The sequence below is a fragment of the Bubalus kerabau genome, chromosome 22, assembly GCF_029407905.1.
Source record: "Bubalus kerabau isolate K-KA32 ecotype Philippines breed swamp buffalo chromosome 22, PCC_UOA_SB_1v2, whole genome shotgun sequence".
Lineage (NCBI taxonomy): Eukaryota > Metazoa > Chordata > Mammalia > Artiodactyla > Bovidae > Bubalus > Bubalus kerabau.
In genome coordinates, this window is record NC_073645.1 from 2321288 (window position 1) to 2336289 (window position 15002).

Genomic DNA, 15002 nt, shown 5'->3' on the forward strand with positions numbered 1-15002 from the left:
TCTCACTTATCCTTCATGTACCAGTTCACATGCCAGTTTTTTTTGAAAAATGATCTCAACCTCTCTGTAACCCCTTTTATTGTTGTTGTTGTTCAGTTGCTCGGTCGTGTCCCTAATAATGGAATTTGAATTGATTGAACCATGGTACTTTGCACATACTTTTATTTTAGCTGTAATTATTTTGTTCATGCCAAAGTGAAAGTGTTAGTCGCTCAGTCGTGTCTGACTCTGCGACCCTATGGACTGTAGCCTACCAGGCTTCTCTGTCCATGAAATTCTCCAGGCAAAAATACTGGAGTGGATTGCCATTTCCTTCTCCAGGGGAATCTTCCCAATCCAGGGTTTGAACTGGGGTCTCCTGTATTGCAGGCAGATTCTTTACCGTCTGAGCCATTATAGTTATTATTATCAATTCTCAAACTAGGCTGGAATTGTTTTGAGGTCAAGGGCTGCTTTTTAGTACATCTTTGTCTCCAAAACATCTGTTAAGATATTTCATATTTGTTCCTCGAATGACTATCTCCATATTAGTGTCTTGGCAGTGCAAAAGGAATTGGAAATAATCATTAACTTCTCAGAGGAAATAGCATTTGTGGACGTTTAACAGAAGCGACATACACAAAAAAAGAGTGAAAGAGGGCGTATATGCAAATGGAATAGCACAAATGAAGATGTGACTTTTTAAAGAATATAATTTATTTATTTTTTATTATTTATTTTGGCTGTGCTGGGTCTTTGTTGCTGCAATCAGCCCCCCTGGAGTGTGGGGCTCAGTAGTTGTGATGCATGGGCTTAGCTGCCCCTCGGCATGTGGAATCTTCTTAGAGGGTTAGAACCTGTGTCCCCTGCATTGGCAGGTGGATTCAGGCTTCTGTTTTCAGTGGCTTATCTTGCTGTGGAGTGTGGGGATCTAGGGTGCTTGGGCTTCAGTAGTTGTAGCTCAGTCTTCAGAGCAGGGGCTCAGTAGTTGTGATGCATGGGCTTAGCTGCCCCTCGGCATGTGGAATCTTCTTAGAGGGTTAGAACCTGTGTCCCCTGCATTGGCAGGTGGATTCAGGCTTCTGTTTTCAGTGGCTTATCTTGCTGTGGAGTGTGGGGATCTAGGGTGCTTGGGCTTCAGTAGTTGTAGCTCAGTCTTCAGAGCAGGGGCTCAGTAGTTGTGATGCATGGGCTTAGCTGCCCCTCGGCATGTGGAATCTTCTTAGAGGGTTAGAACCTGTGTCCCCTGCATTGGCAGGTGGATTCTTAGTTAGTGGACCACCAGGGAAGCCTCAAAATATGATTTCTTATTAAATCATTTGGATTAAAATGATTGCCTAAGTGATTAGTGGGGATAAAGAAAATTTGATAATATTTGCATAGGAGGAAGGTTGTAATAAAATTCCATTTCACATTGAGCTCTTGTTCTATTACTTTATCCTTGTTCCAACATTTTTGAGGCGGTGGAGCTATTTGTTCTTGTGTGTGCGTGGGCTAGTGCAGTTGAACAGAGTACTATGACAGGTCTTCTAGTCCTGTGTGGTTGTTCAGTCACTAAGTCATGTCCACCTCTTTTGTGACCCCATGGATGGTAACCCCCCAGTCTCCTCCATCCATAGGATGTACCAGGCAAGAATAGTGGAGAGAGTTGCCATTTCCTTCTCCATAGATCTTCCTAAACCAAGGATCAAACCCTTGTCTCCTACATTGGCAGGTGGATCCTTACCACGGAGCCACCAGGGAAACCCATCTTTTATCCCTTACTAAATGTATTTTAAGTTTGTTTTTGGCCCTTCCGTGAAGTCTTTTCCAACTATTGAAACCTCAAGGGCTCCTTTATCCTTTCTGAATTTTTCTGGACTTTCTGCTGGTTCGGTTCAGTTCGGTTACTCAGTCGTGTCTGACTCTTGCAGCACACCAGGCTTCCCTGTCCTTCACCAACTTCCAGGACTTGCTCAGACTCATGTCCATCGAGTCAGTGGTGCCATCCAACCATCTCATCCTCTGTTGTCCCCTTTTCCTCCTGGCATCAATTTTCCCCAGCATCAGGGTCTCTTCCTATAAGTCAGTTCTTTGCCTCAGGTGGCCAAAGTATTGGAGCTTCAGCATCAGTCCTTCCAATGAATATTCAGGACTGATTTCCTTTCGGGTTGATGGGTTGGATCTCCTTGTAGTCCAAGGGACTCTCAGGAGTCTTCTCCAATACCACAGTTTAAAAGCATCAATTCTTTGGTGCTCTGCTTTCTTTATGGTCCAACTGTCCCATCCATACATGGCTACTGGAAAAACCATACCTTTGACTAGATGGACCTTCGTTGGCAAAGTAATGTCTCTGCTTTTTAATATGCTGTCTAGGTTAGTCATAGCTTTTCTTCCAAGGAGCAAGTGTTTTTTAACTTCATGGCTGCAGAAACCATCTGTAGTGATTTTGGAGCCCAAGAAAATAAAGTCTGTCACTGTTTCCATTGTTTCCCCATCCATTTTCCACGAAGTGATGGGACCAGATGCCATGATCTTAGTTTTCTGAATTTTGAGCTTTAAGCCAACTTTTTCACTCTCCTCTTTCACTTTCATCAATAGAGTCTTTAGCTCTTCTTCGCTTTCTGCCATAAGGGTGGTATCATCTGCATATCTGAGGTTATTGATATTTCTCCCAGCAATCGTGATTCCAGATTGTACTTCATCCAGCCCAGCATGTTGCATGATGTACTCTGCATATAACTTATATAAGCAGGATGACAATATACAGCTTTGATGTACTCCTTTCCCTATTTGTAACCAGTCTATTGTTCCATGTGCAGTTCTAACTGTTGTTTCTTGACCTGTATACAGATTTCTCAGGAGGCAGGTCAGGTGGTCTGGTATTCCCATCTCTTTCAGAATTTTCCACAGTCTGTTGTGATCCACACAGTCAAAGGCTTTGGCATAGTCAATAAAGCAGAAGTTTTTCTGGAACTCTCTTGCTTTTTAGATGATCCAATGGATGTTTGGCAATTTGATCTCTGGTTACTCTGCCTTTTCTAAAACCAGCTTGAACATCTGGAAGTTCACAGTTCACTTACTGTTGAAGCCTGGCTTGGAGAATTTTGAGGATTACTTCATTACCGTGTGAGATGAGTGCAATTGTGAGATAGTTTGAACATTCTTTGGCATTGCCTTTCTTTGGGATTCGAATGAAAACTGACATTTTCCATACTAGACCATTCAAGCATGACCTAAATCAAATCCATTACAATTATACAGTAGAAGTGACAAAGAGATTCAAGGTATTAGATCTGATAGAGTGCCTGAAGAGCTATGGACAGAGGTTCTGCTGGTACATCTTCCGCAAAGGCAGGATTATTTCTTTTGCAATTGTATACTTTTTATTTTGATTTGTATTTGTAAAGTGAAGTTTTGACTTGGAGCTTATAGTGCAAAATATAAACATTTACGAGAAAGAGAAGACAAGGAAAAAAAAAACAAAAAACAAAACAAAAAAATATATAAATATTTACCACATATATAAATATACAGAGAAAAAGGACTGACTCTTCATTTCACCTTCCCAGAGAATTATGAGTATATTGAATACTTCTCACCAAGAAGAAAAGGGCTTTCCTGGTGGTTCAGACAGTAAAGAATTTTCCTGCAATGCAGGACACCCAGGTTTGATCCCTGGGTCAGGAAGATCCCCTGGAGAAGGCAATGGCTACCCACTCCAGTATTCTTGCCTAGAGAATTCCATGGACAGAGGAACCTGGCAAGCTACATACAGTCCACAGGGTCAAAAAGAGTCAGGCACGACTGAGCGACTAAGATGAAAAATAAATCTTATTTCTCTTTGGAAATTAGAAGATTAAGCCTAGAGAATTGTACTTCACTTAGGAAGTATTTTAAAAGTTTCCTATCATTTAAGATGTGTTTGAAGGCAATAGGAGATTAGAAATATTATTTGATATTACACATGGAGTTTTATGAAGCTCTTCCCCTGCAAGTGTGCATTTTTTTTCTGTGCTTACTGATAAAGAACAATCTCAAATCCACTTGCTTTGATCTGCTTATTATTTGGAGTTTGATTCTGCCCTTAGGGTTTACATTCTCTTCTTAGGACACTAATAAAAACTGAACTGGATGAAATGGCTTCTTTGAAATCCAGTGGTACTCCCCATTAGTCAACAGTACTGAAGCTCTCAGTTCAGTTCAGTTCAGTTGCTCAGTCATGTCTGACTCTTTGCGACCCCTGCAGTATGCCAGGCTTCCCTGTCCATCACCAACTCCCAAAGTTTACTCAAACTCATGTTCATTGAGTCAGTGATGCCATCCAACCATCTCATCCTCTGTTGTCCCCTTCTCCTCCCTCCTTTAATCTTTCCCAGCATCAGGGTCTTTTCCAGTGAGTCAGTTCTTCACCTCAGATGGCCAAAGTATTGGAGTTTCAATACAAAGTGTTGGAGTTTCAGCCTCAGCATCAGTCCTTCCAATGAATATTCAGGACTGATTTCCTTTAGGATGGACTGGTTGGATCTCCTTGCTGTCTAAGGGACTCTTAAGAGTTTTCTCCAACACCACAGTTCAGAAGCATCAGTTCTTCAGTGGTCAGCTTTCTTCATAGTCCAACTCTCACATCCATGCATAACTACTGAAAAAAGCATAGCTTTGACTAGATGGACCTTTGTTGGCAAAGTAACGTCTCTGTTTTTAATAAGCTGTCTAGGTTGGTCAGACTTCCCTGCTGCCTCAGATGTAAAGCGTCTACCTACAATGTGGGATACACAGGTTCAATCCCTGGGTTGGGAAGATCTCCTGGAGAAGGAAATTGCAACCCACTCCCGTATTGTTGCCTGGAAAATCCCATGGACGGAGAAGCCTGGTAGGCTACAGTCCATGGGGTAAAGAGTTGGACACGATTGAACGACTTCACTTTTGCTTTCTTTCTAGGTTGGTCATAACTTTTCTTCCAAGGAGCAAGCGTCTTTTAATTTCATGGCTGCAGTCACCATCTGCAGTGATATTTGAAGCCCCCCAAAACGAAGTCTGTCACTATTTCTACTGTTTTCCCATCTATTTGCCATGAAGTGATGGGACCAGATGCCGTGATCTTAGTTTTCTGAATGTTGAGTTTTAAGCCAACTTTCTCACTCTCCTCTTTCACTTTCATCAAGAGGCTCTTTAGTTCTTCATAGTTGTTCTAATCTAGATTAAATGTTAATAAGAAACTTTTAAAATGAGAAAGCTCCACTCTACCTAGTACCTTGCCATAGAAATGTGTGGCTAGGCCTCCCCCTGGTGGTCATGGTAAAAAGTACATGGGAGTCTTCAGAACTTCGCATTTCTCACTAGGCTTTTTCATTCTTTGGAGTAGACATTAATAGAAAAGCTGCTGCTGCTGCTAAGTTGCTTCAGTCTTGTCCTACTCTGTGCGACCCCACAGACGGCATCCCATCAGGCTCCCCCGTCCCTGGGATTCTCCAGGCAAGAACACTGGAGTGGGTGCCATTTCCTTCTCCAATGCATGAAAGTGAAAGTGAAGTCGCTCAGTCGTGTCTGACTCTTAGCGACCCCATGGACTGCAGCCGACCAGGCTCCTCCGTCCATGGGATTTTCCAGGCAAGAGTACTGGAGTGCGTTGCCATTGCTTTCTCCTTAATGCTGCTAAGTCGCTTCAATCGTGTCCGACTCTGTGAGACCCCATAGACGGCAGCCCACCAGGCTCCCCCTTCCCTGGGATTCTCCAGGCAAGAACACTGGAGTGGGTGCCATTTCCTTCTCCAATGCATGAAAGTGAAAAGTGAAAGTGAAGTCGTTTTGGCGTGTCCGACTCTTAGCGACCCCATGGACTGCAGCCCACCAGGCTCCTCCACCCATGGGATTTTCCAGGCAAGAGTACTGGAGTGGGTTTGCCATTGCTTTATCCGTGATAGAAAAGGCTAAAGGACAAAAGGGGCTTCCCTGGTGGCTGAGAGGTTAAAGCATCTGCCTGGAATGCGGGAGACCTGGGGTCGACCCCATGGATCGGGAAGATCCCCTGGAGAAGGAAATGGCAACCCACTCCAGTACTCTTGCCTGTAGAATCCCATGGAGAGAGGAGTCCGGTAGGCTACAGTCCATGGAGGACAAAAGACTTCCCTGTTGGCTCAGTCAGTAAAGAATCCGCCTGCCAATGTAGGAGACAAGGTTTCTATCCTTGGGTCAGGAAGATCCCCTGGAGAAGGAAATGGCAACCCACTCCAGTATCTTTGCCTGGGAAATCCCATTAGTAAGAGGAGCCTGATGGGCTACAGTCCATGGAGTTGCAAGAGTCCAGTACGACTAAGTGACTAAACTACCAAAGGACAAAAGGGGAAGGAGAATAATGTAGCAATGTTTGGATTACTTCTCTCAGCTTAAATTTCCAATCTCATTACATTTGTGTGGTGTGTTTATTGCTTCAGTTATTTTCCAGCTTCTTGTTCAGGATACTGATCAAATAAAGCGTGTAACAATCCAAGCCTCCTTACGCTCAAATCTAAATATGGTTGGTTGACTATAGTTCTAACCAAACAAGTTTTTGATTAAGAAAAGGTTTCTTTGAATTGAAATGGTCATGGCAGATGCAACAGTAGTGATTCCTACAGCATTTTGATACTGTTAAACAGCTAAAATTCAATAAAGGACAATAATAATTGAGTACACCTACCTGAGGCTGAGCATAGTGTGAAGTGCTTCACATGCATTTCGTCTTCATGACAGCTCTGTGAGATAGCCCTATTATTGCTGTTTTACAGGGGCTCAACTAGGTTAAGGGATCTGATCAAATTCACACAGTGGAAAACACAGAGTCCCTAGCTCTTAGTCACTTCAGTTGTGTCTGACTCTTTGTGACCCTATGGACTGTAGCCCACCAGGCTCCTCTGTCCAAGGAATTCTTCAGGCACGAATACTGGACTGGGTTGCTGTGCCCTTCTCCAGGGGATCTTCCTGACCCAGGGATCCAACCCATGTCCCTTACATCTACCTGCAATGGCAGGTGGGTTCTTTACCACTAGTGCCACATGGGAAGTCCTTTCACTTCACTATCTTTTTGCTTTGTTAGGGACCTTCTAGCATGCTCATGGATGGGCAGTGAGCAACTAGGATGATTTTGGTATAAATACCCACTTAACCTTCTTCAAAATTACTTTGTTGTGTAGTAATTTCAGTACACTCCAGTACCCCAGTTGTTTGGGGGTACTGGGAAGATTTATGTAATGATTAATATTTGAAACATTTTCTTTCCCAGGGCTGAAAAAAAAAGTGAGTTGTGCAGCATTACCAATGTCTTGGCAAATCAGACACTAAAAGCACAAGAGAACCACAGAACTGTAAACTGAACTTGTACGTCACTAGAATTCTGGGGATATTAAGGTTCTTACAAACAGCTGAGAAGAGAAGCTAAATGCAAAGGAGAAAATGAAAGATATACCCATTTGAATGCAGAGTTCCAAAGAACAGCAAGGAGAGATAAGAAAGCCTTCCTCAGCAATCAATGCAAAGAAATAGAGGAAAATAACAGAATGGGAAAGACTAGAGAACTCTTCAAGAAAATTAGAGATACAAAGGGAACACTTCATGCAAAGATGGGCACAATAAAGAACATAAATGGTATAGACCTAACAGAAGCAGAAGATATTAAGAAGAGGGGGCAAGAATACACAGAAGAACTGTACAAAAAAGATCTTCATGACCCAGATAACCATGATGGTGTGATCACTCACCTAGAGCCAGACATCCTGGAATGTGAAGTCAAGTGGGCCTTAAGAAGCATTACTACAAACAAAGTTAGTGGAGGTGATGGAATTCCAGTTGGGCTATTTGAAGTCCCAAAAGAAGATGCTGTGAAAGTGCTGCACTCAATATGCCAGCAAATTTGGAAAACTCAGCAGTGGCCACAGGACTGGAAAAGGTCAGTTTTCATTCCAATCCCAAAGAAAGGCAATGCCAAAGAATGCTCAAACTACCGCGCAATTGCACTCATCTCACATGCTAGTATGGAGAAGGCAGTGGCACCCCACTCCAGTATTTTTGCCTAGAAAATCCCATGGACGGAGGAGCCTGGTAGGCTGCAGTCCATAGGGTCGCTAAGAGTTGGACACGAGTGAGCGACTTCACTTTCACTTTTCACTTTCATGCATTGGAGAAGGAAATGGCAACCCACTCCAGTGTTCTTGCCTGGAGAATCCCAGGGATGGGAAGCCTGGTGAGCTGCCATCTATGGGATCGCACAGAGTTGCACACGACTGAAGCAACTTAGCAGCAGCAGCAGCACATGCTTGTAAAGTAATGCTCAAAATTCTCCAAGCCAGGCTTAAACAATACGTGAACTGTGAACTTCCAGCTGTTCAACCTGGATTTAGAAAAGGCAGAGGAACCAGAGATAAAATTGCCAACATCCACTGGATCATAGAAAAAGAGAGTTCCATAAAAACTTCTACTTCTGTTTTATTGACTATGCCAAAGCCTTTGACTGTGTGGATCACAACAAACTGTGGAAAATTCTGAAAGAGATGGGAATACCAGACCACCTGATCTGCCTCCTGAGAAATCTGTATGCAGGTCAGGAAGCAACAGTTAGAACTGGACATAGAACAACATACTGGTTCCAAATAGGGAAAGGAGTACATCAAAGCTGTATATTGTCACCCTGCTTATTTAACTTGCAGAGTACACCATGCAAAATGCTGGGCTGGATGAAGTACAAGCTGGTATCAAGATTGCTGGGAGAAATATCAATAACCGCAGATGATACCACCCTTATGGCAGAAAGTGAAGAAGAACTAAAGAGTCTCTTGATGAAAGTGAAAGAGGAGAGTGAAAAAGTTGGCTTAAAACTCAACATTCATTGGGATTAATATCATATGTGAAATGGATCACCAGTCCAGGTTCGATGCATGATACAGGGTGCTCAGGGCTGGTGCACTGGGATGACCCAGAGGGATGGGATGGGGAGAGAGGTGGCAGGGGGGTTCAGGATGGGGAACACATGTACACTGTGGCAGATTCATGTCAGTGTATGGCAAAACCAATACAATATTGTAAAGTAATTAGCCTCCAAAAATATAAATAAAAAAAGAGTCTGAAAAAAAAAAAAAAAAACTCAACATTCAGGAAGCTAAGATCAAGGCATCTGGTCCCATCATGTCATGGCAAATAGATGGGGAAACAATGGAAACAGTGACAGACTTTATTTTCTTGGGCTCCAAAATCACTACAGATGGTGACTACATCCATGAAGTTAAAAGACATTTGCTCCTTGGAAGAAAAGCTGTGACTAACCTAGACAGCATATTAAAAAGCAGAGACATTACTTCGCTAACAAAGGTCCATCTAGTCAAAGGTATGGTTTTTCCAGTAGCCATGTATGGATGTGATACTTGGACCATACAGAAAGCTGAGTGCCAAAGAACTGATGCTTTTAAACTGTGGTGTTGGAGAAGACTCTTGAGAGTCCCTTGGACTGCAAGGAGATCCAAACAGTGAACCCTAAAGGAAATCAGTCCTGAATATTCATTGGAAGGACTGATGCTAAAACTGCAACTCCAATACTTTGGCCACCTGATATGAAGAACTGACTCATTGGAAAAGACTGTGATGCTGGGAAAGATTGAAGGCAGGAGGAGAAGGAGACGACAGAGGATGAGATGGTTGGATGGCATTACCGAACCGATGGACATGAGTTTGAGTAAACTCTGGGAGTTGGTGATGGACAAGAGAAGCCTGGCATGCTGCAGTCCATGGGGGTCACAAAAAGTTGGACAAGACTGAGCAACTGAACTGAAAGGTTTTTCAGGATCAGGGACTCACCTCAAGTGCATATGCTGGATGGCACTGTTAAATTAAGACATGTAATTCATGGTATAATATTCCCATTACAAGAGAGTCTACAACAGGTGGTTTTCAGGGTCAGAATAGAAACAGTAACCAACAATGAAAAGTCAATGTTGTTTTAGCTTCTGTGCTAGAAGCAGCTTCCCAGTGGGTTCTGAGAAATAGTATTAAATGAGAAAGGGATGAGATTGCTTTATATGATGATCAAAATGCTCTTCACCCGAAGAATTGCAGAGGAGAAGAGATAAAGGTTCATGTGTTGACTTCCAGGCAGACTGCAAGTTGGAAAGATAAAGGCTGACCAATTCTAAAAGTATAAAATCATAATGATATTAAAGGAAACATGTAATATCTTATTGTCTAGAATGAAGAGAGGAAGTCAGTATCAAGAAAGTTTATGATAAAAGAGTGCTGTGCAGAGATGGAATACATAAGTGGAACTCCATTTTTCATAGTTGGGAGATTTCAAAATAAATTTAACATATTTAGTTAGCTAAGTTTAATGGTTGATACAGACATAAGAGACACCATCTTTCATGTCTACCTTATACATGGAGTGAGATGAGCTGCTGCCTAACCCAATAATGAAAATGTTGACAGGCAGTATTACCATCAGAAAACCAATTTATCCTATAGTAATGAGCATGTAGAGGCAGTGAGCAATGTTCAAAGTTATTTAAAATTGAAAATAAAGCTGAGAATCTATAAAACTCTATATGCTTACAAATGAAAAAAACTTTTGAAATAGCACTTGAAGAACCAAGTCTTGACAGAAATTGGCTTCTGTTCATCTGTAAGGGACAAGCTGGAAGAACAAGAAAGATATAGACTATCCTCAAAGACACAGGCATTACTGCAAGTGAAGAACATCCAGTTTCTACATGGCCTAGCTGACAACATTCTCAGCCTGGCACTGTTCAGTTCCATGTTTGAGGTTGAACTGCCTTTAATGTTGTTCAGAGACCTTAGGACAAACATCATACCAATACCCTTAATTTATAATCTGAATAATAGTTACCCATTTACTGATTAAAATTTGATTTCTAGTCTTTCCCCTTGAGCATGATTACTGGTAACTTCAGCTCAACATGCAATTCTTTTGTTTATGAAATACTGTTAAGTCCATAAAAAATACTTTTCTCAGAAAATGCAGATGTGCAGTTAACAGTCATCCTATGCAAATCTCAGTGTTATTTTATTTAACCCTTTAAAGTCATAAGTTGTGAGGGGATTAGGATGGATTGATGTCATTCTTTTTTATTTTTTGGCTGTGCTGGGTATCCATTGCTGTGTGTGCTTTCTTCTAGTTGTGGTGAGCAGGGGCTTCTCATTGTGGTAGCTTCTCTTGTTGTGGAGCATGGGCTCTAGAGCATGCTGGCTTCAGTAGTTTTGGTTTATGGTCTCAATAGTACCAGCTCCTGGGCTCTAGAGCACAGGTTCAGTAGTTGTGGCTCCTGGGCTTAGTTGCTCTGAGGCATGTAGGATCTTCCTGCACCAGGGATCGAGCCCATGTCTCCTGCATTGGCAGGTGGATTCTTTACCACTGAGCCAGTAGGGAAGCCCGGATTGACATTATTCTTAATCTTGATCATGATAGTAAGTTGAGTGGAAGTAAAATCCACTTTTATTACATGAATAACTTTGCATGAAGGTTCACTCATTGTCTTAAGTTATATATAAAAAAATTCAAATATACAAACCAAATATCAAGATCAATGAACCTATTGTTTTAACATCTTTATAAAATAATACCTAAGTCCCAGAACTTTAGAAAAACTCTTGGTTTAGTGGTTCCCAGATTTTTAGATTTCATGGAGCAGTTAAAGTGGGAGCTAATATGAGGCTGTCAACATTTTATTTTGCCAAGAATATTGAAACCAACTAATACTACTAACAATAGTATTTCATAAAACAATACTTCAATACCACAAAAGTAGGGATTAATCATGTAATAAAAATGGAGTTCAAGTTGATCGTCTATCAACCTTTTTTTTCACCCCTTTAGGGATGCTGAAATTTTAGTTGTGGCCTAGAATTGGGGAACAAATGCCTAACATGCCATTTCATCCAACTGTTCTAATTAAAAGGCTAAGAGGTAGCTTTGCCTGACATCAGTTGGTGTTAAAATTGGCGAGGAAAAGCAAAGACAAAGTAGCTTTGCCTGACATCAGTTGGTGTTAAAATTGGGGAGGAAAAGCACAGCTCCTGACAGCCAGTAGAGTAAAATACCCTGAGAGACACCCAAGCATTAAACATGTTGCTAATTAGGAGGAACCTTAACCAATTAGTTAGGACTTCCCTGGTGGCTCAGACGGTAAAGCGTTTGCCTACAATGCAGAAGACCCAGGTTCGATCCCTGGGTCGGGAAGGTCCTCTGGAGAAGGAAATGGCAATCCACTCCAGTACTCTTGCCTGGAAAAATCCCATGGATGGAGGAGCATGGTAGGCTACAGTCTATGGGGTTGCAAAGAGTCAGACATGACTGAGCGACTTCACTTGGTCACTTAACAAATTAAAAAAGTTACGTATTTATTTGGCTGAGCCAGGTCCTAGTTGCATCGTGGAGGTTCTTTAGTTGTGGCATGTGGGATCTTTTACTAATAGTTGCTGTGTGTGAATTCTTAGGTGAGGCATGTGGGATCTAGTTCCTTGGCCAGGGATTGAACCCAGGCCCCCTGCACTGGAAGTGTGGAGTCTTAGCCATTGGACCACCAGGGAAGTCCTACCAACGTTCATCTTAAAATCTTTGATAACTAATATAAAATCAAATAAATGCACCTACTTGGTAGAAAGAATTGGTGTACTGACTGCACCTGTTATAATGTCAAGGAAAATAAATCATAAATTATCATAATAATATAACCTATGTCATAGATGATATGATCTAAACTGTGAGCTTTTAATTCTATAAAGTGTTTTGTTCTCAATTACACAGTCTATAATAAATGCTTAATAAATATCTGCATGAATAGGTGTATATCACTCCAAATAGCTGCAAAACAATTTCTTCATAACATTAGAAACTTCTCAACCTGGCAGATTCTTACTGCAGAAATCCATAAAACATAAATGATATAAAGAAAAAAAGATAGTGATGGTATGGAGGAGTCCCACTTGCTTGATCTCTAATCAAAGGAAAAAACAATTAGAAGTTTTAAGTATTTAAGTGAGAACAGTAACTGTACATAACACCTACTTTACTTTGTAGGTTAGTAACATGAAAAGGTTTTAAAATCCTAAAGGAATTCTAGTTCAAAAGCATGGAATAGAATTTTACATGACCCTGGAACTACACTTATCTAATTAAATGCTACAGTAGATCTGCCTTTCACAATAAAGTGACCATTTCCAATTTTACCATAAACATACTCACCCATTTGAGAATTGGCACTAGTTTTTTTCCTTCTGCTAGCTATAAAAATGCATGACTCATAATTTATCATTTTAAATTCAAAATTAAGACTACAGAAGAATTCACTGGTGGTCCAGTGGTTAGGACTCACAACTTTCACAAGAGGGGGCACGGGCTCAATCCTTTGTCAGGGAACTAAGATTCCACATGCCATGGCCAAAACAAACAAACAAACAAAAAACAGCTTAGTCTGTTTAAAGGATGTCCTTTCATCAGTAAATCTGGGAGTTCATAGATGTATTTTTCTTTAAAGCAATTCACCTTTAAAAGCATGATCCTATGGCTGACCTAGTCATACTTATTATAAAAAGGGGGGAAGAGGCATGAAAAGATTCACCCTAAGAATTTTTCAGGTAGAATCAGAGTTTGTAGTACCATCACCAAAAGCTCTGCCTACACTGGTGCCAATCAAACCCCAGAGATGGTTTTGGATGTAGTAGAAAGGATGGCTTTTATTGCTTTACCAGGCAAAGGGAGACAAACCTGGCTTCACCCTTGAAACACTGTCTCAACTGGAGAGCTTGATGAGGGTTTCTCTAACAGTGGATCAAAGGTGGTCTCTGATAAGATAAGGAACTCCTAATCTTGATGACTATGCCAAAGCCTTTGATTGTGTGGATCACAATAAACTGTGGAAAATTCTGAAAGAGATGGGAATACCAGACCACCTGACCTTCCTCTTGAGAAATCTTATGCAGGTCAGGAAGCAACAGTTAGAACTGCACATGGAACAATACACTGGTTTCCAATAGGAAAAGGAGCACGTCAAGGCTGTATATTGTCACTGTGCTTATTTAACTCATATGCAGAGTACACCATGAGAAACGCTGGGCTTGAGGAAGCACAAGCTGGAATCAAGACTGCTGGGAGAAATATCAACCTCAGATATGAAGATGACACCACCCTTATGATAGAAAGTAAAGAACTAAAGAGCCTCCTGATGAAAGTGAAAGAGGAGAGTGAAAAAATTGGCTTAAAGCTAAGCATTCAGAAAACTAAGATCACGGCATCTGGTCCCATCACTTCATAGCAAATAGATGGGGACACAGTGGAAACAGTGGCAGACTTTATTTTGGGGGGCTCCAAAGTTACTGCAGATGGTGACTGCAGCTGTGAAATAAAAAGACGCTTACTCCTTGGAAGAAAAGTTATGACCAACCTAGACAGCATATTAAAAAGCAGAGACATTACTTTGCCAACAAAGGTCCATCTAGTCAAGGCTATGGTTTTTCCAGTAGTCACGTATGGATGTGAGAGTTGGACTATAAAGAAAGCTGAGTACCAAAGAATTGATGCTTTTGAACTGTGGTGTTGGAGAAGACTCTTGAGAGTCCCTTGGACTGCAAGGAGATCCAACAAGTCCATCCTAAAGGAAATCAGCCCTGCATATTCATTGGAAGGACTGATGCTGAAGCTGAAATTCCAATACTTTGGCCACCTGATGCGAAGAGCTGACTTATTTGAAAAGACCCTGATGCTGGGAAAGATTGAAGGCAGGAGGAGAAGGGACGACAGAGGATGGTTGGATGGCATCACCGACTCGATGGACATGGGTTTGAGTAAACTCTGGGGGCTGGTGACAGACAGGGAGGCCTGGCATGCTGCAGTCCATGCAGTCGCAGAGTCGGACATGACTGAGCGACTGAACTGAACTGAATCTTGATGAGCTTTTTTGCTTCTTTTAATCTTGCCTCAGGTGATTTCTTGGCTGCTGTTCTCTTGATTTGCAACTGTTCAAATCTACCCTTTGGAACTCGTGGAAGGTCATAATGGCTGGAGTCTTGCC

General features: G+C 41.7%; 1 non-coding gene across 1 annotated transcript; it reads left to right on the top strand.

Annotated features, from left to right (window-relative positions):
• The first annotated feature begins 12100 nt into the window (after positions 1–12100).
• Positions 12101–12172, top strand: TRNAC-ACA (transfer RNA cysteine (anticodon ACA)). Its single transcript has one exon. It is a non-coding gene; the product is annotated as a tRNA-Cys (tRNA).
• Positions 12173–15002: the final 2830 nt, after the last annotated feature.